General features: G+C 43.5%; 1 long non-coding RNA gene across 4 annotated transcripts in view; it reads left to right on the top strand.

The window, feature by feature from the left end:
* Positions 1–23,968, top strand: part of LOC123798808 (uncharacterized) — a 587,079-nt gene that overhangs the window by 303,900 nt on the left and 259,211 nt on the right. For all 4 annotated transcript variants that reach the window (XR_015726659.1, XR_006781406.2, XR_015726658.1 and 1 more), the window contains exon 7: positions 13,692–13,808. This is a non-coding gene — a long non-coding RNA (uncharacterized LOC123798808). The remainder of the gene's footprint in view (positions 1–13,691; positions 13,809–23,968) is intronic.

Raw genomic sequence — 23,968 nt, 5'->3', positions numbered from 1 at the left:
TATGTGTGACTGTTTGGGCTTTGTCCACGGTTACTTTGTGCACTTATAAAGAGTGGTGGAGTCTGTTTAATCTACATTACATCTCCTTCAGCTTAAAGACAGATTCTTACAAAAATGTTCTAATTTAATTTAATTCCATTCCTTTCAAATTAATTCATTTAAAAGAACATTTGCTGAGCAGCTAGTTGGTGCTATGTATAAAAATCAACTGGACCCAGATTTTCCTGCAAAACCAAGTGGATTATCAGCCTTTGCTACTCAAACCTCTGTAAATGGTGGGATGAAAGCAGGACTGGAATTCACACACAGTTCAGCTCTTTCACTGACCAGACTTGGCCAGTTCTTTTCCATTTTCCATTTTTTTCATTCTCATCTCCTTCCTTTACCTACTAACTCACACACTCATTTATTCAGCAAATACTAAGGACCCAATTGTACACCCATCAGAGAGGCAGTGTGGGAAGGAGAGCTAATTGTTCTCATTCGTTCGCATAGCTTATTGGAGAGTAGCAGGAAGGCCAGCTCGAGAACCAGGTGGTGTGTTCGTGAACAAAGGCAAGCTGACAACTTCCCTAAGCTCCAGCTCCTCATCTTCATATGGAAATAATAGTAATACATACCTCACATGGTTGTGAGGACTAAAGAAGCTAATGTATATAAGAGATTCAGCATATTTTCTAGCACATAGTGGGGGCTCAAGAGTTACTCTTTGTCATCACCATTGCCTATTTTAGAATAAAAATTACTAGAGGTCAGTGACATTTGCATTTTATGGATAATGAACAGCTTCCAACACCTGTTAACAAGCAATATGTATCAGTGATTAATAAATACTAATGAATAAAATACTAATAAAGATACTAAAAGTGAAGTGTTTTAAATCTTTCCCCCATGCCTCTGCCTATAAAGAAGACAGTGTGTGTATAACATATATATATAACCACATAACTGTATGTGGTTAGCTTCCTCAGTATCATTCTTGGGGCGCCTGGGTGGCTCAGTCAGTTAAGCATCTACTCTTGATTTCGGCTCAGGTCATGATCTCGGCCATGAGATGGAGCCCCGCATCGGGCTCTGCATCTGGCATGGAGCCTGCTTGAAATTCTCTCTCTCCCTCTCCCTCTGCCCTTCCTTGCCCTGCTCACTCACTCTCTCTCTCTCTCTGTCTCTTTCCAAGGGGGGAAAATATCATTCTTTGCAGCACGCAGCAGGGCCTGGTGAATGGGGGAAGGAAGGAAGAGGCAAAGAGGGGCTGCATGATAAGGAGCTGCGATGGCGCTAACCTGGAGAGAGCCTATGGAGGGTTCTGCATACCTGGTTTGGGAAGGAACGTGGGGGAAACCCTGACCTTGGAGAGGGAGAGGACAAAGACTTAGGGATAGTCCCCTTGTGTTAGAAGGGGTGGGGAGAGAGAGAGGGAGAGAATGAGAGACAGGGAGAAAAAGAGAGAGGGAAGGGAACAGTGAATGAGAGAAAGAGAAAGAGGGAAGGAGAAAAGGTCTTCAGGGCAGCTCTGGCTTCCTGGGCCTATCGCCCTGAGTCACACAAGGCCCTGGCTCAGAAGGACTCCACACTCTGTTCTGTGTTCTGCTGTCACCCGCTGGAAAGTCTTGATAGTTTTTTAACGAGGGTTCCCACATTTTCATTTTGCATCGGGCACTACAGATTATGTAGCTGTGCCTTAGGGAAAGATTTGTGGAAGTTTTCCTGTGTGAAATGAATGCAATCTCTTTTCCGTGTTTTCTGGAGATTTAAACATCTTTCAGTTATTTTGGGGTGTGGGGGCAGTATCCAGTTGTGGGTCCTTTGACCCAAACTCCAGATTGGGCTGGGCCTCAAGGTGGTTCAGCTTTGTCCAGACCTCACAGCAGAAGGCAGCTCTTTCCTGTACGCTGTCTGTAGGAGTCCTCCGGCACCCGCCCGGTCCAACTCCTCTGCAAAATCCGTGGGAAGTTTGTGGCCAACCTGCCCCGTGAGCTCACTGCGTCAGCGCTGGAGGAAACCCTCCATGACCTTATTCTGGTGAACTGTTCCATGCTGAGAGAAAAGGCTTGAGGTATTCCTTGGTGACAGCGGCCGTGGGGCTTAAAGCGAACAGTGTTCTGTGAAATGTTGCGCAGGACATGGAGAATTTCTCACCAAAGACGTTCCAACTTGGGAAGCCACGCGCTTCCGCTTCTGCGTGGATTTTGTGGCGAGCCACTTGCCCTTCCTGCTGCTTACATTCCGGCAGAAAGGCACCGTGTAGAGAGGGCGAAGTACTGTGAGTTCAGCCCATTATCAAATGGTTTCAAGGGTCATTTTGATCTTGTCAGGATCAGCAGGCTTCCTTTCAGCAGACCTAAAATGTCTGACAGAAACAATAAATGGGCAATTTTGAGACTGTTTGTCAGAGTTATACTTTGGGGATAAACTCTGCCGTAAATACCGATTTCTAGTCCCCTCCCCATTTGCCCACATTCTCAGCTAGGCTTGCCCCCCATCCCTGACCACCACATAGTCATCAACCTATCTTGCCAACATTGTGTCAGCGAGTGATGTGTGGTCGCTTCTCTGTCTGCTCCGGAGTGCTTACCCCACAAGGAGCCAAACATGATGTATACCCCGGAGCACACCTGCGTCTCTAATTTAGTGCCTACATATCTGTAATAGCCGTACTGAACTGAAGCGGAGAAAAATCACCCTTGCCACCCTCCATTTTTAGGGCGTCTCTGATAGGCTGGAGGATGACCCTATCGATCACGAGTCAGGAATGATTACCTCTCACCCTCTTCTGCCTCGGCAATAAATGGCTCCAAATTTCAATTCCAGGAGACACATTCAAAACAGGGGTGCTGGAGCTGTGAATAGAATTATAAATACGGCAGAATCTAAAAGAAAACATTCGAACCCAACAGACAGATTATAGGATATTGCCACACCCTGTAAAGGATTTAGACTTTTAAGAGTATTCACATTTTTCCCATAGCAGATTGTTCCACTCATGGAAATTACAATTACTGTCATTTCTTGATACTGACAAAGAAAATTACATATATTTTCTTCAGACATGGTATTTTAACTAAGTAGTGAAATAAGGTAGCAAGTTTTTCTAAATGGGCTTCTAAAGAGATTGTTGCCTTAACTTTTTAGATCCATATGTCTTTATAAAAAGATTCTTGGGGCTTTGTTTAAATGCCCCAACTCTAAAGCTGAACCATGTCTAGATGGCCTGAAATACCATCAAGCCCCTAATCATGAGGCCAATTTGGCATGAAAAACTGATAGTAAAGAGCACTTTATAAAACAGTAAAAATCTATAGTCCAAGTATTACAGCAAGACCAACAGATGTCAAATAAGGTGGGGGGAAGCAGAGAATCTGTGCAAGGTAGATGCTTCCTTTTCTGAACTAAAGACATTGGTATGAGCCAGTGTTTCTAAGTTGTGTTTGGTAGAATGCTGGCTTCACAGAATCTTAATATGAATTGTGTTAAAAATAATGAAAAGAGCTCTGTGGTAAGATAAGCTGCAATATTCTCTGAGATAACAAAGCCAAAAAGGGTTATCTGATTGTACAAATTCTCAGTGCTTTTAATTTGCTCAACTGTCTCACGAATGTACAAGGGTGAAAGGAGAACATGGACAGAACATTTCCCAAGCTTGTTGGAACTGAGAAAGACTCCCTGAGAAAAATTTAAAGGAATGCAAGTTCTGGGACTCCCTTGGGGAAACTCCTTTCTTGGTCCTGAGGGCATGTTTGGAGGCAAGGGCAGTGAGCGGGACAAAGTGTGGCCCCCAGTGCTGTAGCTCCGTTGAAGAACTCAGTGGTCTAGGGACCTCTGGCCATCTGGTCTGGCACTTGGGGAAACCATTCTTTTCCCCTTTCCTCGTGAGGTTCCTTTGTGAAGTTCAGAAAACGATCCACAGTGATTCAGCAGGAGGAAGCATAGGCCATAGCTCCAAAATTTCAGGTTAATTTGCTTATATTCTTTGATGTTTGAGATCTTTGAAGTTCTTTCTTCCCTTGAGAGGTGAAGATGAGAAAAACAAATGCCAAATGTCGTTTTATACTGTGAAAAGAAAGTACAGTTAACAACCACGCAGTGTTCCCCAAATGCCTTAGCCAGAGAGCTAGAGTTGTAGTGTTCACAAACTTTGACTCTGCTGGGTTTTTAATGGGATGATTACCGCACCCCCCACCCCACCCCTCGGATCCAGGAATGCTAGAATCCCGCCTTGCCAATCACTTTCCGCCTGCCCTCTCCTGTGAGTTTCTGGAGAGTATTACGTACCCCAGGAACAAGAACATGCTCAAAGCTACCACTTTATCTATAGCTGTTTGACTGTTGAGCTCTGGTAAAGACTTAAGATCCAAATGGGACCTTCTGGTTCCTTTTTCCTTCACAGCTTTAAATCCCAGTATCTACCACGGTCCAGCTACCAGCAACAGAAGTTGAGGAGGGGGGAGGGTAGCAAGATGGCTGGAGAATAAGCCTGAGTCAGTGTACCCACCAGCTGCAGCCTGGAGAAGAGAGAAAAGCAAGAGGGAAAGTTGACAGGTCCGCATCAAGCCTCTAAGAAATAGGCCCTGACAACAAAAGTCCCATCAGATGGATAGCCAAGAGGTGGATTGTTTTAGTCCGTTTTGGCTGCTGTAACACAATACTACACATCGGGTAGGTTTAAACAACAACAAAGAAAGTTATTTGTCATAGTTCTGAGTGCTAGAAGTCTAAGATCGGGTGCCAGCATGGCTGGTTCTGATAAGAGCCCCTTTCTGGTTACAGACTACTGACTTCTTGCTGTGTCCTCATGTGGAGGAAGGAGCAGGGGAGCTCTCTTGGGCCTTTTTTATAAGGACACTAATCTCCGTCCTGAGGGCTCTGCCCTCATGACCTAATCTCCTCCCAAAGGCCCTGCCACTTAGTACCATCACACTGGGATTAGGATTCAAACATGAATTTGGGTGTAGGGGGCGGATACAATTATTCAGACCACAGCACAATTGGGTCTCCAATGACAGAGTGAGAGAATTAGGAGTCAGCAGATTTTGCCCTGGTTATTGCCTCCTTGATTGGATGATGTGTTGTGGCCTGATGCCACCCCTGGCTTCCCCTTTTCATGGAAACACCTGTAGTCCCAGCAGGGCCAAACCATACAGTAACCACTACTGTCACATTGATCACCAGGCCATGTCTGTCTGGAAGAGGGGCCCCTGGACCATGAAAGTATCTAGGCCTGGAGTCAAGATTGGGAGATGAGAGGAGATGGGGCTGGGGCCACCACCACCTTCCTTGCTTACTGAATGAAACCACAGATATGTCTCCTGTCCTTTAAAGGAATTGAGTGTGCAATTTGAGCCCAGTAGAGGGGTTAGAGAAGGTTAGAAGGAGACATTTTCCTCGCTCCTTTCCTTTCCTGGGTAACTGGAGCCCCATTTGGAAGAGCTGATTTTCTATTTCTGAGCCTGGTTTGATTCTGATTCTGGCCCTGGGATTATAGACTCTATATGAATAGCTTTCTGAAATGTCAGCTGGCCTATATATGCACCCTCAGGCACATTGAGACTTCCCCAGAGACACAGAGCTCTTCTATTAAAAATTTTTTTTCCTATTAAGAAATACTTCTTATATCTAACCTCCTGCTTTTGTACTGCTCTTTGTGGAGACAGAAAACAGCTGGGTATATCTGTAGGTAAGCCTTCTGTATGCTTAAAGATTCTTCGTCTTACTTTCTCTGGGCTGAAAAATTCAGTCTTAACCTCTTTTTCCAAATCTTATTTTCCTTCCTTTTCACCATATTGTAACTGTTCCAAGAAAGAATTTCCTTAATTTGTTAATCATTAGAATCATATGGAGACCTTTCCAAACAGACCAAATTACACATCACTTTCCAGACTTCCTGCATAAGAATTATAGAGGGCAGGGGCGGTTTGGGGCTTGGGCAGAGATTGCCATTCTTAAACAGGACAAATACATTACTGGGCTCTTTTTGAAGTGCATGCCCAGGTTGCAGTTTTCCCTTTCTCATGAGATGGTACCTGCCCTTTAGAGGTGGGTCTCTGGCATCTAGGTGGGCAGTAACATCAGGGATGAAGGGATATCTGATCCAAACAATGCCAAACAGAGTCTTTTCCCCAGAATTTGGAAATGGAACTAAGAGACAGGAGGTCAGTTTCTGAGAGTGACAGGAATTATGACATTACAAAAATGGAGACACCAAGTTATGACGTGAAGATAGCAGAGAGAGATGGTCTGCAGGGAGGAGGTAGAGAAGAATGCAAACTATTCTAATGATGCTTTAGGCTCTGGTTCCAGTCTCTGCATTGCTGCCCTGGAGCTCCATGAGACAGTCAATGTCCTACGCAGTGACATTCTCTTTGCTTAACCTAGCCAAAACAGATTTTCATTACCAGACACCCAAAGGGGCCTGACCAAATACAGAACTAACAGCAGGACTGGGAGAGGACGACAAGCTATGTCTTCTCTCCCTATTGACTCACTATGGAACTCTATTTTGCTTTCCTGAGAGGAAACATGCCTCCTTGACTTCTGAAGAATATTTCATTGTCTGACTAGACAATTTTAACACACCTCAAACTCTGAATGAGTGCTGAATGGCCTGCTATGGAATAATCTTCCCAATCATTCTCATAGGAGAAACAAAACAAAACAAAAACCTCACAAGTATTTACTAACTGATGCATTCACCCAACAACATGTAAAGTCAGTACTGTTATTGACCATTTTACAGGTGAGAAAAATAAGGCACAGAAAAGGTAAATAACTTTCCTTGGGTCACAGCGCTGGTAAATTGTTGAGCCAAGACTTGAAGCCAGATTTAACTACGGAGTCCAGTTTTTCAACCACTTTGCTATACCTGCATTGAAACCAAAACTCAGTGGTTGAAAGCAAAACTCTTGAGGCTACCTGAGAGGTAATGTGCAAATACTCATTTCTTTTTTTTTATAATAATATTTTTTTATTATATTATGTTAGTCACCATATAGTACATCCCTGGTTTTTGGTGTAAACTTCGATGATTCATTAGTTGCGTATAACAACCAGTGCACCATGCAATACGTGCCCTCCTTACTACCCATCACCAGCCTATCATGAAAAAGGTTGTGTCATGAAAAAGGTTGCTGTGGCCGATGTCGTAGAGGTTGCTGCCTATGCTGTCTTCTAGGATTTTGATGGATTCCTGTCTCACATCAAAGAATTTCATCCATTTGGAGTTTATCTTTGTGTATGGTGTGAGAGAGTGGTCAAGTTTCATTCTTTTGCATGTAGATGTCCAATTTTCCCAGCACCATTTATTGAAGAGACTGTCTTTTTTCCACTGGATGTTTTTCCTGCTTTATCAAAGATTAGTTGCCCAAAGAGCCGAGGGTCCATTTCTGGGTTCTCTATTCTGTTCCATTGGTCTGTTGAGCTATGTGTCTGTCTTTGTGCCAGTACCATGCTGTCTTTGTGATCACAGCTTTGTAGTACAACTTGAAATCCGGCATTGTGATGCCCCCAGCTTTGCTTTTCCTTTTCAACACTTCCTTGGCAATTCGTGGCCTTTTCTGGTTCCACACAAATTTAAAGTTTGTTCCAGTTCTTTGAAAAATGTCATTGGTATTTTGATCGGGATAGCATTGAAAGTGTAGATTGCTCTGGGTAGCGTGGACATTTTAACTATGTTAATTCTTTTGATCCATGAGCATGGAATATTTTTCCATCTTTTTGTGTCTTCTTCAATGTCTTTCAAGAGTGATTTGTAGTTTCTAGAATATAGATCCTTTACGTCTCTGGTTAAGTTAATTCCAAGATAACGTATGATTTTTGGTGCTATTGTAAATGGGATGGATTCCCTAATTTCTCTTTCTTCAGTCTCATTGTTCGTGTATACACAAGAAAATACTCATTTCTGTACCAAGAGAGCCCTCCAATTTGGACTCTACAGGAAAGAGCAAGGAGGAAGGTGGATTAGAGGGCTCTGGCAGTTTCATAGATGAGTCAGGCTTGCCCTGAGGCCTGAGAGAGGTAGGGATAGAGGATGTTGCCATCTTAATACCCATTTCCTCCTGTAAACAGATCTCTTATTTTCTTCAGATATCCATTCCTTCTCAACGTGGCTCATGTACTAGGGGCAGCTGGCCTCCAAGAAAAGACCTTATTTGTCTGAGGATAAAACCCACCCCCCTTGCCATTAATTGAGCATGTGACCCAATTTGGACCAATTAAATGAAAGGAGAGGCATTCTTGGGTGCTTATAAGACAACTTTGTCTTAATCTTACGTGAAAAATTTCAGAAGAGAGTCCCTTTTTGATCTGGATATATTTTTATCAGTTAACTACTGCCACAAAAATGCTGCCTTAGCAAAAACCCACAAAACCTCAACACCATAGAGCAATAAGCATCTACTTAGTTGGTCCAAGCCTTTCTAATTAGAGCAATTCAGTTCTCCTAACATTGGCTGGGCTCACTAATGAGTCCAGAAATCAGCTAAGCTAGCTAGCATTCTATATCAAAGTCTCCCATTTCTTCCCAGGACTAGTGAACTAGCCTACACATGTTGTTCTCAAGGCAATGGCAGAGTTGTAAGAACACCAGTGGAGATACATAATATAGCTTAAGCCTAGGCTCCGTCACATCTACCAACATCTTAGTGGCCAAAGAAAGTCACATGGTTAAGTTTTACATCAAGCCCATCTGCCATGAAGTCATAGTGTATCAGATAGTCAAGCCCAACATCAATGGACTGGGAAAGTCTGCTTTTTCCTGGGAGTGATGGGGAGGGTGATAAATATTTTGAGCAATAATCCAGTCCACCCCAGGGCCTTGGATAGATGTGAAATTCAGGATAATGACAGACCATCTCCCTTTCAGCCTCCAGATAAAGCCAGCACACACACAGAATAGGTGACCTGAGAGAACCCCAGAAGAACAGAGCTGGAGCCACTAGATCGTATCAACCCCAAGTTCTAGCTGACATCCAGACTTCAAGTAATGTTGGCCAAGTTTGACACTATTTGAGCTCATTTGAGGTAGATTTTCTGATACTTGTGCAGAAACTCTCCCAATTCAGAATTTTCTTTTGGAACGTTTAGGAACAGAGTCCCAGAGATGTGAAAAAGCAGCATGTTGGTAAAAAGCAATACAGAGCCTAGAGAGATAACAGTTTTGTTTTGTTTTGTTTTGTTTTTCCAAGTGTTTTGTCCTTGGAAACCCAACCATCTCATCCTTTTATTGCTCACTCACCTTGCAGTAGATCTATTTCTTCTTCATTTTGTGTAATTCGATTCATTCTCAGATGTTTGTTCATCTGACCTTCCAGTTGGTATGGTGACAGCCTGCCTGAACTGTGGCATTTATTAGTCACTGCAAGTTCTTGTCAAGTCAGTAAGAATTAGGTTTGCCTTCTTTCAAGCAGTCCAGAGGACTAAGTCATTAAGGAGGAAAGGTGGCCCTGTACCCCTATCAGGGTTGATGCTTGAAATTCTCCTGTTAAAACTCTACCACTTTCCTGCGCTCACTCCTTCCTTTCTGTAGAACTCTTGTTTCCTAGCTGTAGAAGGTAACATTTATTTCCACCCTCCACCCCTGTCATGTTACATTAACAACAGGACACAAATTGAGTGGGCAGTTAGTCGATGGATTTGTAAAAGCCACATTAAAAAATACTGGGAAAGAACAAAGGGTAATATCTCAGAATAAGGATTGGTCATATAAAATAATATGTGCGAAGGTTTACTATATACCTAAAACTCAACTAAGAAGTTCTTAACACCCTGGAGGGTAAAACATTGAGTAAGAACATGGCTAAAATCCACTGGGAACCTACTGTGTGGTGGACACTATATGAAGCCCATCATGCATATTACTTCACCCCATCCTCACAATAAACCTAGGAAATGATTAGGATTATCTCCATTTTAGGGAGAAAATGACTAATTTTTCCAAGGTCTAATAGCTGACATGTGAGGGTGGGGCTTAGAATTTGAATTGGGACTTATGAGGCCGTTTTATTTATGCTATACTGTACTTCCTTGAACAAAAGCACGGTGGTTATGGGTGTAGACTTGCCTATGAGAATAGTAAAATCTGGCCCTGCCATCCACTCATCGTATGACTTTGGCCAAATTACTTAACTTTCCTGTGCTTCAGTTTCTTCATTTATAGAATAAGGATAATCCTAGTATTAACCTTTGAGTGTGGTCCTCAGAATTAAATGAGTGTACATAAAACACTTAGCACAATGCATGAGCACAATGAACTCTCAAATGATGGCTGTTTTTATAATAGAGTGAATGCTGGGTAAAACACTGTCCACTAGTATGTTCTGTGATGATGGAAATGCTCTAGATCTGCATTGTCTAATTCTGGAGGCTCTAGCCCCATGTGACTTTTGAGAACTTAAAATGTGGCTAGTGCAACTGAGGAAGGGAATCTTTTATTTCATTTCATTTTAATTAGTTACGATTTATTTATTTTATTTTTTATTTTTAAAGATTTTATTTATTTATTTGACAGAGAGAGACAGCCAGCAAGAGAGGGAACACAAGCAGGGGGAGTGGGAGAGGAAGAAGCAGGCTCCTAGCAGAGAAGCCTGACGTGGGGCTCGATCCCAGAATGCTGGGATCACGCCCTGAGCCGAAGGCGGACGCTTAACGACTGCGCCACCCAGGTGCCCCTAATTAGTTATGATTTAAATTTAAATAACCACATGTACTTGGTGACTCCCATATCAGACAGCACAGGTGTAGAATGTGCCAGATACAATATGTACAAAAAAGAATAAGGTGTGATTCCTGTTTATGAGAATCTTATGGTTTAATGGAGGAACAAGTTGACAAACAAATGATTAGTAAGCATGGTAATAGGTATTGTAGGGCAGCTATAGACAAAATTCTATGGAAACTCAAAGAGCAAGGGACTAATTTGTGCCTGGAGATCAGGGAGAGCTTTTTAGAGGCAATGACATTGAGTTAGGCCTTGAAGGGTGAGTAAAGATTCAATTCATTCATTCAGCAGATATGTGCTGAGAGTCTCCTCTAGGCCAGGCACTAAGATTGAGAGAGTAGATGATTGTCAAATGAGAGGTGAAGGTAAGGGTGCAGAGGAAACATCTCTCTGTGTTGGTTAGACTGTTTGAGGAGGTCCTGTCATAAAAGGTAGAACTTGAACTGCCTCTTGAATCACATATAGGATTTGGATGATGCTGAGAGCTGAGGGAGGACATTCGAGGTAAGAAGAATAACATGAGTAAAGAGGTGAATATGGGACCAGTAGCTACCACTAAACCAGCCTAAATGAGGTAGAGAACAGGGTTCGAGGACAGCTATGGTGAGGTCCCACTGGAGATGACGGTAAAGTGGGGGGAGGGTATGAAGCAGGCTCTGAATGGTGGTTAATGGGCTCTTATCTTTATGCCACTGGAGATTTTGAAGTCACATGTTGCAAATTGTATGAAGTTGTGTGACAGATGAACTCCAAGTGCTTCTGAAAAACAGAGGCAGAAGGTTCATTAGGGAAGGCACCCCACCCCCCAGAAAGGCAGCATTCAGTTTCTTGGTATTCTTGTTGCCAGCATCCATTCCCTTCCCATAGCCTCACCTGTTTCCCCCATGTCCCTTTGAGGGAAGTCTGGTCCAGGGGGTCTCTCCAGGGTGTACTTTGCACTGCAAGGACAATCAAGCACTGCCCCTGGACTCAAGCGTTCGGTGCCAGAGAGGGGACAGTTAGAGGTCAGAACATCACTGTTGCATTGTGGCAAGAGCAATAATGCAGAGGCAGCATGTCCTGATGACATGGTGGCAGCATGAGTCATGGCCCGTGCTTTTCTCAGAGTCTGAGGCCCCTGCCATTCTGATATATTTCCACTAAGTCTCTTTCACTTAAGGTCATCAGAGTCTGTGTCTGTTACTTAAGGCCAAGAACCCTGGCTGACCCATTTGAAAATAATGCGGATTCCTGCAAATGGGAAGTGCTTGGTCGTGGCCCCGACTCTGCCCTAACCTGTCATTTCCAGAAAGTACTCCATCCCTGGGCTTCATGCTCTTGTTTCCCTAACAAGGGATCCACACTTGTGATTTCTAAGGGGGCTTTTGAGCAAACATCCAACCACAATTTAGGCCAAGACAATGGAAACAGAAGGAAAGGGTGGCTGCAAGATGTATTTTACAAACGCATAAGACTCAGTGGCTGATTGCATCGAGAAGGCAAAGTGGAGTGAGCGAAAGATGGCTCTATGCTTTAGAACCTGAAGGAAAAAGGAAATATTTGCTTTCAAATCACCCAAAGCCACTCTTGCCATTCTTAGTTGTTGTATCTATTTGACCAAAGAATCAGAGTTTAAAAATATCCTTTTGTTCTCCCTTCTTTGTTAATCCCCTGCCAAGAAGCTCTGCCTGTAACTGGGCAGATCCATCAGGAGCTCCTCAGTCATCAGAAGCTTTGTAACTCACTGCGAGTGGCGTTGCTGCTGTGATCTGGACTTCAGAGCTGGAGGAAGGGCGTCTGGAACAAACAGTCCGGACAGGGCTTGGCGGCGTGTCCTGCTGGATGCAGCAAGTGACAGTCTGTTCCAGATGCACCTGTCGGCTCCTTTTCTGTTCCTCACATACAGCAAACCTTTGGCTCAGCCTTTCTCCCTTTTTGCAAGGACTTCTAGACTACTCTCTGGCAAGAAAGATCTAATCCACCCTTCAAATACAAGCTCGTGCTGTTCACTGAGTAAATGTGCATTGGGCCGGGCTTTGTGCTTGGTACCAGCAATGCAAAGATAAAAGGACACAGTCCCCAGTCTCAAGGAGCACCCGTCAGCTGGGCCCGGGTGTTGTCCCCAGGCCCCCACCTTGTCATTCATTTTGTCTGTAAATGCACTGTGGGCCAGTTTCTGAGGACAGGGACACTTTCTCTATTCTTCACAATGACTCTACACCCAGAGTGGGTGTTCAAATGTACTCACTGAGAACCACACTATGCTTTCTGTGGGGGTGAAAGCCTTATTGTATAGTAGTGAAGAGAGCATACCATGGAGTCACACAAATTGGATTCAAGTCCCCCCTCCAAACCTAGCTCGGTGATTTATTAAGAGGGTGACTGGAGAAGCTATTTAACCTCCATGGGCCTCAATTTTCCCATCTGTAAAACGGAGGACAGGTAATAATAGCATCTATTACTTGGCATTTAAGCAATGGGTTGGGTTGGCTTATAGAACGGTTTCAGTGTCCAAGGCTGCTGCTTTGTTTTAATGACTAGAGAGCCCCAAGGATGTGGTGCATAATTCATAGCGCCAGAGGGACAACAGCCTGCCTGCCCCCTTTGCCCCCCACTTTCTTTATTTCTCTTTCTTTCTCACCCTTCCTTTCTTTCCTTTTTTTTTTCTTTTTCCTCTCTGTGTCTCTCTCTGTCTTCTCTCTCCCATTCTCCCTCTCTTTCTCCCCTCCACCTCCATCAGAGTAAGAGAAATTATTAGCTGTAAATTATGTTTAATTGCAAGAAAACACTGAACAGACTCAGTGAATTAAATCTAGACTGTGTCCTCTTTTCTAAGAAGATAGACCTTACTTTTCTCCTCATGATGATGAGGTCCAAGTACCTCTTATGCAGCCAATTTACTCCAAATTCCCCCACGTGCAGACCCACCTAAGAACCTGACCCAAAAGCAGTGGAAAGAGAACAAAGCATAAATACATTTTCTTTTTTTTTTCTTTTTCAGAATTGCTGACTGATTTTCTGGCAGTGGTATTTTGGCTCTACAGGAAAAGAAAAAAGAAAAAAAAAAAACAAGAAAAGAAAAGGAAGAAAGCCCTAAGTGCTTGCCAATCTTTGTGGTGTGAGTACTCCCATCATGGTTGAATTCAAGCTTCTAGCATAAAATTCTAGAACACGGAGTAGGGAGAGGTACATACTGTCCCCCCTCAGGAGATACTCTGGTGTTTGCCACTGTTTAGAAATGTGCGGACATGGCCCCAGTGTCAGGCCTGTCTAGCCCCCCTCCCACACCCAGCAACCAGGTCCGAGCCCACAACAGCATGTCCCAATCAGGTTTCCTGACTCTGTTGTCCATCCCTACTTCCTTCTGAAATATCCTTCTGAAACCCAGATCAGAATATGTGACTTCCCTGCTATATACTCCCTGAGGGCTGACCTTGGCCACCCTGAGGCCCTCCACCCCTTCTTTCACCCTTGTCTAGAGCTACTCCAGGCCTCTCATCTTGATGCAAACCCTATGACATCTCCCTGTCTTTGCTCATATCTAACTTGCTGCTTGGAATGCTGTTCTCAGAACTCCCATTCTTGCTCCTGTGTCTGCCTGGGGAACTGCAGTCATCTCCAAGCCTGGCTGGGAGGCCTTATTCCCCTTGCTGTTCTGATCCTCCATCTATCCTAAACTACATGGCATCACTTACTCCCTTACCAGGGTCCCCTTGACACCATTCTGTCATATTCTATGGTGAGATATGAACTGGTTTCTTGTATCTCCAGATCCTAAGGTAGTGAGGAGGCTGTGGGTCCAGGATTGATCATTCATTCATTCATTCATTCATTCATTCATTCATTCATATATGCATTGAACAACTATTTCTGGAGTGCCTATTATGTGTCAAGCACTGTGCTGGGTGAGACTGGAGTAGAGTGAGGAATAAAACAGATCTTCCTCTTCTCTGGTGAAGTTCATAGTGGACTGAGGAGTAAAAGCATGGAATAAATAGAAAATAAACATGTCATTGCAAATATGTTCAATGAAGAAAAAGAACAGAATAGCAGGAGAAAAAGTCCCGCTAGTGAAAGGTTTTTAAGTTTTCAAGAAACCTGTAATATAACATTTTAAGGGACGGGGGCCTCACTCAGCAAACGGAGCACCAAGACATGAATTGCATTGTGTAGCAGGCACCTCAACCCGCCAGCTTATCAGTGGAAGCAAGGGTGGCGCAGTGTTTGTATCTGTGGCCTGCTGGACTAGATTTCCAAGCCAGCTCTGCTGTAAGGGGCTTGAACTGAGGTCATCAAACATGGAGGGGGTGGGGGGATGAACACATAGAACACAGGCTTCTAAGAGAAAAATGGAGAAGGCAGCGAGCAATGCACAGGAGACCTAGGCCAGCCCAGCACCAGTGTGTTGCTGCAGAACAAGCACGTGGCTTGTGTGGTGCGCGGGCTCTATCCTGTCCCTGCTCCGATGATGGGGAGAAGGCTGCCCGGGCTGGAAGGGGAGGGTTTAGAGGAGGGCTGCTCTGCATTAAAACTGAGAAGGTGAGTGGAGATGGTTGAGCTCTGTTTTATATCTTTGTATCTCTATTAATTTTTTTAAAAATTGTCTCTAGTGATAGAAAATTCAAATAAAATACTTAAGGGAAGAAAAGGAAAGGATGAATGGGTTCAAGTAATTAAAAAATCCATAGTTACACCCAATGCCCAGATCTTTGTTTTTAATATTGTTCCCCAATAAAATGAACTATGCTCCATGGAGCACTGACTAATTCTAGAACTGAGGCAGAGAATGTACAGTAATGAGCCTGGAGCATCTTCTAGTGCAGAAAGTAAGAAAGTGCTCAAAACTCAAACGCACACACAAACACACACACATTCAAGGATGTGGAATGTCAAGGGGACATAGCAGCCAACTGAACAAACAAGCCAAAGGTCAAAGCTGGAAGAATTTGAGTCACAAAAATAAATTGAAAGTATTGAATTAAAAACCAAAGTATAAAACGAGTCCATACCAATCACCAGAAATAAGTAATTGAATAAATAAATGAGGGAGAAGAGATAAATCTACGTGGTAGAATTCCAGAATAAGTAGATACCCTATCCACAAGAGATAGAGCATAATACCCCCTGCGGTAAGCATGGACTGCGCAAAATGACTTCCTTCCAAAGAGTACAATATAGAAAGGGGAAAAGAGTAGCTTTATGGTGGAGAAACCTAAAAACACACTACTTCACCCAGGTCATTAAGATTGGTATCAACAATGATAAGTCATGTTGATGGCATACCCTTGATTAAATGTGTTGAGTATGGCACTTTACTATGCAGCCTTCCTCCCCAAAACCCATAAACCAGTCTTATCATAAGAAAAACATCAGAAATCCCAACTGAAGAACATCCTACAAAATACCTGTCCCCTACTTCTCACAACTGTCAAGGTCACCAAAAACAAGGCAAGTCTAAGAAACTGCCTTTGTCCAGAGGACCCAAAGGAGCATGATGACTAACTGTACTGTGGTAACCTGGATAGGATGCTGGAACAGAAAAGGATCAATGACTAAAAACCAAGTAAATCTCGATGAAGCAGGGATTTCAGTTAGTGATGTATCAATATGGGCTTTAGTGTAATGTGTCATACTATTATAAGATGTTAACAATGGAAGACACTGGGTATGGGGTATATGGGAATACTCTGGACTATCCTCACAATTTATCTGTAAATCTGAAACTATTATAAAATTAGTAGTTTATTGAGAAATTTTTTTAAGTTCATAGCTAAACAACGTCAAGTATGGCTACATCTAGGATCTCACATGATGTTAACCAGAACTTGTCTCTCCATCTTTCAGACGTATTGGCTTAGCTTTCAGCCTGGCTCCCGTCACTCCCTAGAACCCTAACAACTCCAGACCTACATTATCCTTGTGGAAGGGAAGTTCTGTTCCTAATAATTGCAACCAAAGCTTCAGACTTGGGTCACATACCCATCCCGGAATCAACCAGTGGGGCCAGGTGCTGTGGGACTCTTCCTGACCAGGCCTAGATCACATGTCAACCTATGGAGCTTAGGGTATAATGAGCCCAACCCCCATCCAAAAGGCTGAGAGCAGAGACGGCTTGTTACTTAAAGTGCGTATTAGGTCTGGTACCATGCTGCTGAGGGGACCAGCTGCTCTGCCTCCACTCATGGCCTACTCTCCAGTCCTCTAGGAATTTTCCAGTTTCTATTGAGAAGGGAGACAACTTCTAGGCTAATGGGCCGATCCCTTTGTACCAGACTTTCTTGATGGTGTCTGGCCACCCTGCAAGTAGGCCAGGCTTGGTCAGTGGCCACCTTTGCTTGAACCAAAGACCGCTATGTCCTGGGGCTACTTAGTTTCAGCAAGAGAGGAAAGTTAGGCCAGACAAACAGTGGGATCGGAAAGCCCTAGATACTGGCTCACACAAATTTTTGGTGGGAAAAAGTTTATTTTTTGTGTGTCCTAATTTGCACCTACTTGAGGAGCTTTTAATTCATCTAATCATTTCATTCTAAAGATAATGCCATTTGGTATATACCTTTTCCTTCCAATACCTTGGTATAAAAGCATTGCCTTTAGCCTTTTCTGCTTTCCATGAGTTCTCTCATTCAATTTTTGGCTCTGTACTTTAACCAGAATATGTATAAGGTAGAACGCAAAAGCCTCCTTTTATGAAGCATTGTCACCAACATGTCAGCCCAGTGTCAAAGTGGCTCCAGGGAGAAAGATGGAAATAGACTGGTTCTATCTATGAGTGCTAGAAGCATACATTAAAACCTCCCATTTTTAATCTCTTTGTAAAATATTTCTTCAAGAAGTTGTGCATTGCAAAATACAATATAACATTCATATCAAGTGATATAGGAATTGCTTTAAGCAAAACTTGTTGTGCTCTGTATAATGAATACTGCAATAAAAATACATATTCATTTCTTGATCACAAATCACAGCAATTTAAGCCATCTTCTCCCTAGCTTTAGTGTTTGGAGGGAAGAATGTATGTGTGGGTGCCTCCCCCTTGAACAGAGGCACATTCTTGTATGGGAGGAAGCCTGTCTGCGTGCCATATTGCACGGAGCTCGTTTATTTCTAAGCCTTTCTCATTAGGGTTCTAGAAGTGATGGTGAAGCCATCATTTGAAAGACAACCAAGGAAGCACTGCTGTGATCACAGCACAGTAGGAAAGTAATCCATTTTTAAAATGTGAGTTTGTTCAAGTTGTCCCATAACATATAACCTTGAATATATCATTTCAGTCCTGAGTTTAATGGATAGAAAAATCCAAGTCATCAAAGCAGTTTAGATTTTCTTAAGTGAAAAACCTTTCTCTTTGGGTATTGTTGAAACATGATCTAAGTGCCATGATGATGGGTTTCAAATAAGAGGATTTCCAAGGTTACTCCAGAATTAGGAGAACAGTGAGGAACCTGAATATTTTTCTTTTTACCACGGGAGCAAATAAATGCTCCATCTGTGACCACTTTGCCTTCTGGCCATAGCCTCTGAAGATTTGGACAGCCTTCAAATCTTCACTGGTGTTAGCATGAGAGGTGTTCAATGCATGCCTTCCTGATCACCAGAGGTTCCATTTGCTTGGTGTCCTAGGGATCTGCCGCCTCCTTTTTATTCTTCTCCCAGATCTGAGGGGAACTCTGCTAAGCATACAACAGACATTCGCTCAGTTGTTTCTCTCCTGAGCTTTAGCATGGGGCTTGGTACATGGTTGGTTCTGAGAAATATTTGCCAATTGGGTGAATAAACGACCTACGAGGTTGGGACTATTTCTTCTTTGCTTTTCAGAGGTGTGGGCAGACTCACAGGGTTATGTGAGTCTGGGGAGCCTATTTGGTTCTAGGGCCCTGGCTGTCATATTCTCCCTTGTGCCACCTCTAACACCTCATTCTCTCATTTGGCTCTTGTGTGTCCTGCAAGTGGTTTTCAGGACAAAACTCAAGAGTATAGATTTTAAGGTGATTTAGAACACACTGAATTTCATAACCGCTATTGTCCCGTTATTATTGGCAGCTTGGGAGTTGTGAGCTGTTCAACACACTAAATTGGAATGCAGCCTGAGAAGGAGGGTTTCTGAGAGGCATGGTAGATGCCCAGAATACCTCTTTGCCTAGCGAAGTTAGGATGCTTGCTCTATAGGGTACCTAAGAGATGAATTAGGTACCAACTGGCCTCCTTGCCCCAATTTGTCCCCAAACTGCCTCCAGAGTTCTTTCTAAAAATGTGGGCTTTTGCCTATGAGTGACTTCCTATTGTCCCCGATGTAAACAACCAAGTCTAAAGCATGGCATGCAAGTCTTCTGGATGAACCATGTGGTCAGTCTTTCTACAACCATCCCATTCTTTCCCCTTTTGTAGCAGCTATGTGGGATATAAAGACCAGCTGTTCATTTTTAAAGATGGCTCTGACTGCTCTCATCCAAAAGTATAACCCCATACTTATTGTCACAATGATTGATTAAGGTGTCACAGATTTATGTCACTTGGCCCTTGTCCCTCTGTGCTACAGAGATTGGTTCAGGGGTGGGTCAGTCTTTATAAAGCCCAGGACTCCTGTTGGATAGTCTCAGGAGCAGGTTTTCTTTCTTCCCTTGGATGTTACTTGGGAAGCATGTAACCTTGGTAGTTGGCAGCCACTCTGTGACCATGAGGGACCTCTGGTGTTAGAACAAAGAAGATATTACAAAAGAGAGGAGTAGAAATGTAAAGAAATCAGCTCCTTGGTGATATGATCAGGTCTTTATATCAGACCAATCTGACTCTCTAGGTATCCATGTTTTATACATGTTTTATAGTTTGGCTGGTTCAAGCTGGGTTTTCTATAATTTGCAACTAAAAGCTTTCTGACTGATATGCTGCTTATAAAATAGTCCCAGTATTACTTTTTAAGATTTACCTCTGCCATTCCCTGCACGTATCAAAGGTTTTACCTGAACAGTACTACTCATTCCTTGTACATTTTCACATATGGTCCCCTCTTTCCTCACTATCTTATCTCCCTCTCTCTATTGTAAACTCCTACTCATCCTACAAAATCCAACTCAATATCACCTCCTCTAAAAATCTGCCTGCTCTACTTCAGTTCATCCAAGAAAGAATGAATGGCTCCCTTCTTAGTGTTACTCAAGCATTACTTATGTAGCTATATTAGAGCAATTTAAACACATTTATCAATTTAGCAGCTCACATGGATCTGTTAGGCAATGTGCTTTGTAGGTATTACCTTGCTTAACCTTTACACCTGTCCTATGATATCATATTAATATCCTAATTTAAATGTAAAGGAACAGTTTAGAGAGGTAAAGGACTTATCTAAGAGTCTACAGCTTGTAAGATAGTGTGGTGGGGGGAGAGCTGGGACTTAGATCGTTTAATTCCAGAATCTGGGCTCTTAACCTCTGCACAGTATTCTCTTCACAACTAGTGACTTCTTTGAAGCCAAACTCTACCTTTTATTCATCGGTGCCTGAATGTTCTAGGCACTCAGAAATGCTAGCAGGTTAAGCAAATGAATGAATGGGGGGGATGGATCCATTTATGCCCTTCACATCACAGATGAGGAAACCAGAACTCAGATGGTATAACTGATGTGTGTGCTGGGTTACAGCACAGATACCATTTTCTATTGTACATACAGACACCATACAGACTTTTTCTATAACATCCTGCCACTTTGGGAAGAAAATTATATTTCCTCTAAAAGAAACTCCCCAAAGCAAAAGGATAAAAATAAAATCCAAAGCTGCCTGGACTTCTCTCTCCCCCTGGAACCAGTAATATGTCCCTCTTGGTTGAGTCCTGAATGAAGCAGACCTCTTCATCCCCTTCTCTAGAATTCAGGTTTTATCTTTTGTTAACTCTCTTTGAATTGTTACTGACGCCTAAACTAATTTGAGGTGAAAAGAGAATAGAGCCAAATCACATTCAAGTCCTGGCTTGGGAGGCCTATTTATAGCTACTTAGACATCAGGTTTGGAAAGAGGAAGGGGGTTTGAGCACAAAATCCAAAAGAACACTGAAAATAAGAAGTAGAATCACACGTCATCCTAATTAGCCAGCAGTGGAGTAAAAATTCTGCATTTCTGTCATGTTGCCACCATGCAAGAGCAGACTGTGACATTAGTTTAATTACATAAATTTATGAGATGAAAGGAACAACTTCTATGATTGTTCAAACAATATTCCTATTCAAATTGCTGTGCAATATCTTTATTTAGTCTTTAAGTATTTATTAAAGCGATTCATTTTTCAATGAAACCCTCAAACTACCTGTATTGTAATGACTTGAGGGACTCTTTTAATTTCCCTCCTCTAATTTCCTTAAATGTGTATCCTCATCACACACCATGTTCCACAAGCCTGTCAACCGGTGTACATTTAATATCTGCTTTCAACATGGACCAGCACCATCAGCATCACTGAGATGAAGAACAGCAGGAAAGTCCTCCAGAAGAGGTGATTCTCTAGGGGCTGACTCACATCTTCCTCATCAGCGTCATTGTAGCTCCCATTTTGGCCATCTACTGGTTCCAGCATTGTACTTACTAAGCAGTTTCCGTCCAGCATCTCTGAGCCTCCGGGACTGCCCTGCTCACAGCTCCTTCTCAGGGAAACCCCCCAGCCCCCAACCCACTGCACAGGGGAGCCATGTTTGAGATCACAGGACCCTGTTGCCCCCGCTCCCCCTGGCCACCATGGTTGATCCAAACTGTGGCTGAGAGCCTGACCTACAGACAACTAATCCATGGAATGGTCAGAGACCAGGATTTGTGTGGCCTCATGAAAAATATTAACTTGACTAACAACATTCTGTTGGGAATTTAATCTAAGCACAGAAAGGCTCTGCTTGTTTTCAGTGGGCACTGAAGTAGAAAGGATAGCATATTAAACTGAGGCTCTTTGCCTGGGGTCCGTGAACCCATTTAGATTATGTGGGAAATTCTTGGTTTATGTGTATAAATGGTATGAACTGCTTCACGAATTTGAGGTAAAAGTAGGATTGCATTTCTTATTTGCTGATTAATTTCCCCTTTACTCACTTCCTTGGCTGAAGATTCACAATCACTATTTTAAGGCTCTATCACCCCCTGAGTGGTCCAAGAACCCTGAGATTCCCCCTAGGACCCTGTTCCTAAGGGCTCTGTCCATTTCCCACATCCAAGCCAGGGAAGCTCTGGAAACCATTCACTCCACTGCTGCTGATGGTTTCCTCCCATACCAAGTCTTGGTTGAAGCTTGGTCCCCATAGTCAGCAGCAGATGCCATTGTTGTCCTGCTGTAATGATGCCTGTGTAGTTCCTAAAGGGGGGACCTGAGCATCACTGAGCCACTAGCGGGCTGGGTCAGTGCCTTGTCCCTGCATCTTCCAGGGGACATAGATGCCCAGCGCAGGTCCTCAGAACAGCGAGTATCCTGTTCCACCCCTTGGTCGCCATCACAGAGGTACATGTCCTGCACCTACCCTTTCAGGTGAATCTATGTGATGACAGGGTCTTCTCTCTTCCATCCTTCTTTTAAGAGAGGCAAAGCTTCACAAATCCAAGATGGGTTCCTCACATCTCTGTGACTAACATGGGGAGAAAAATGTAAAAAACCAACAACAATTCATCTTTAGCTGGGCATGTTCTGGCGGGACATTTATCTGAGAAGAAGGTCTCTGGCTCTGATCAGGTTTCCAGGGATATTTATGGCTCAGAAATAGGTGATTGAGAGAGAGAGAGGGAGAGAGTGGGGGAGAAAGAAAGAAAGAGAGTCAGGAACCACCACGGTAGAGAGAGAGAGCCCGGAGTGCCCTGGGGACCCTATGGGAGGCAGCGTCAGGGTAGCGCTCTGCCGTCGTGGGACCGAGCAGAGGATGCCTACGGTGTAACAAGTCACCAGTGATGCTCAGAAGTGATAGAGCCATACAACATGGATGTTGTTGCGTGAATAAAAACTATAATCTTCCGTTCATACGAAATTCAAAACCAGGCAGAGTTAACCTACAGTAATATAAGTCAAAAGAGTGGTTCTCTTGGTGGGGGGGGGGGCATCAACTGAGCAGGGAGGTCCAGGCGGGCTCTCTCCCAGGGGTCTGCCGAAGTTTTCCTCAGGCAGCTAGTAAAGATTGTAGGCTTTGAAGCTGTAATGCCTCTGTGGCAACTACTCAAATAGCCCGAGACAAGATGCAAACAGCGGTGTGGTTGTATTCTGATAAAACTATTTTTACAAAAATTGGCAGATGGGATTTGGCCCACAGGCCTGAGTTTTCTGACTCCTGATCTATACCTTGATGTGGTTGGTGATTACATGGATCTGTGTAAAAAAAAGAAGAAAAAAAAAAAAAACCTCAGAGCTGTACAGTTACAATTGGTATTTTATTATATGTTTATTTTGTCTCCGTTAAAAAAAGAATGTAAAAAATCCATGAAGAGATTAAACCACAAAACAAAACAAAAAAAAAAAGAAAAAAGTTTCTTAGACTCCAGATAGGATGTTCCTGGAATGAACAGGAGTCTGAATCCAGAATCCATCAGAGCTTCTGCTTCTGCTTCTGCTCCTGGGTGTTGTGAGGGTCCGTGTATATCCATCCTCACATCTGTCCCTAACCCTCCCTTGACTGGAGCCAGCTGGAGGGAGCCCCCTACTCCTTGGTACAAAGAAGACTTTCCAGAATACCCCACCAGCACTCTCTTGGCCAGTTATGACCTCCCTCCTTGACCTGACCAGAGAGGTTCTGAAGTCTGAATCACCTGCCCGAGATCACACAGCTCACACACAGACGTGCCTGGCACACACCGCACACCGCAGTCCTTGTGAATGCCTTGAAAACTCTCCAGCCCCTCTTCCCTTGGGCAGGTATAAGTGAGCTGCATTTCCTAGGACTCGAGTCTGCCTCACCTTGGAGTTAGCTCATTGCTGTCTGCCCTTTGCATTCTCATGCTCCAGCTCATCGGCAATTGTTTGTTCTTAGTGCTAAACTTGACAGAGGACAGAGAAAAACACACAGCCAAGGTCAGAGAGCAGCAAACTCTCTCCTCCATTAAGTCTGTCTTCGTCTTTAAACAGCACTGATCAAAAAAATCACTTGTGTTTTCTCTGAGCAGCCTGCAGCTTGGTGGGGGTGAGTGTCCTCTGCAAGCTCTCGCCTCCCCTGGCTATCCCTTCGCTTCCCCACACCTATCTCACTGGCCCGGGTGAGGACGCAGGAGAGAAAAGGGATGCCATCTTACTTAGCTATAACCCTTAGGGTTTTCCAAAAGCTGTCTATTA

This window comes from Ursus americanus, chromosome 14 (assembly GCF_024610735.1).
Source record: "Ursus americanus isolate L20-20 chromosome 14, mUrsAme1.1.p, whole genome shotgun sequence".
Lineage (NCBI taxonomy): Eukaryota > Metazoa > Chordata > Mammalia > Carnivora > Ursidae > Ursus > Ursus americanus.
The sequence above is the reverse complement of the archived record's forward strand: the minus strand, read 5'-3'. Positions and strand labels throughout refer to the sequence as shown.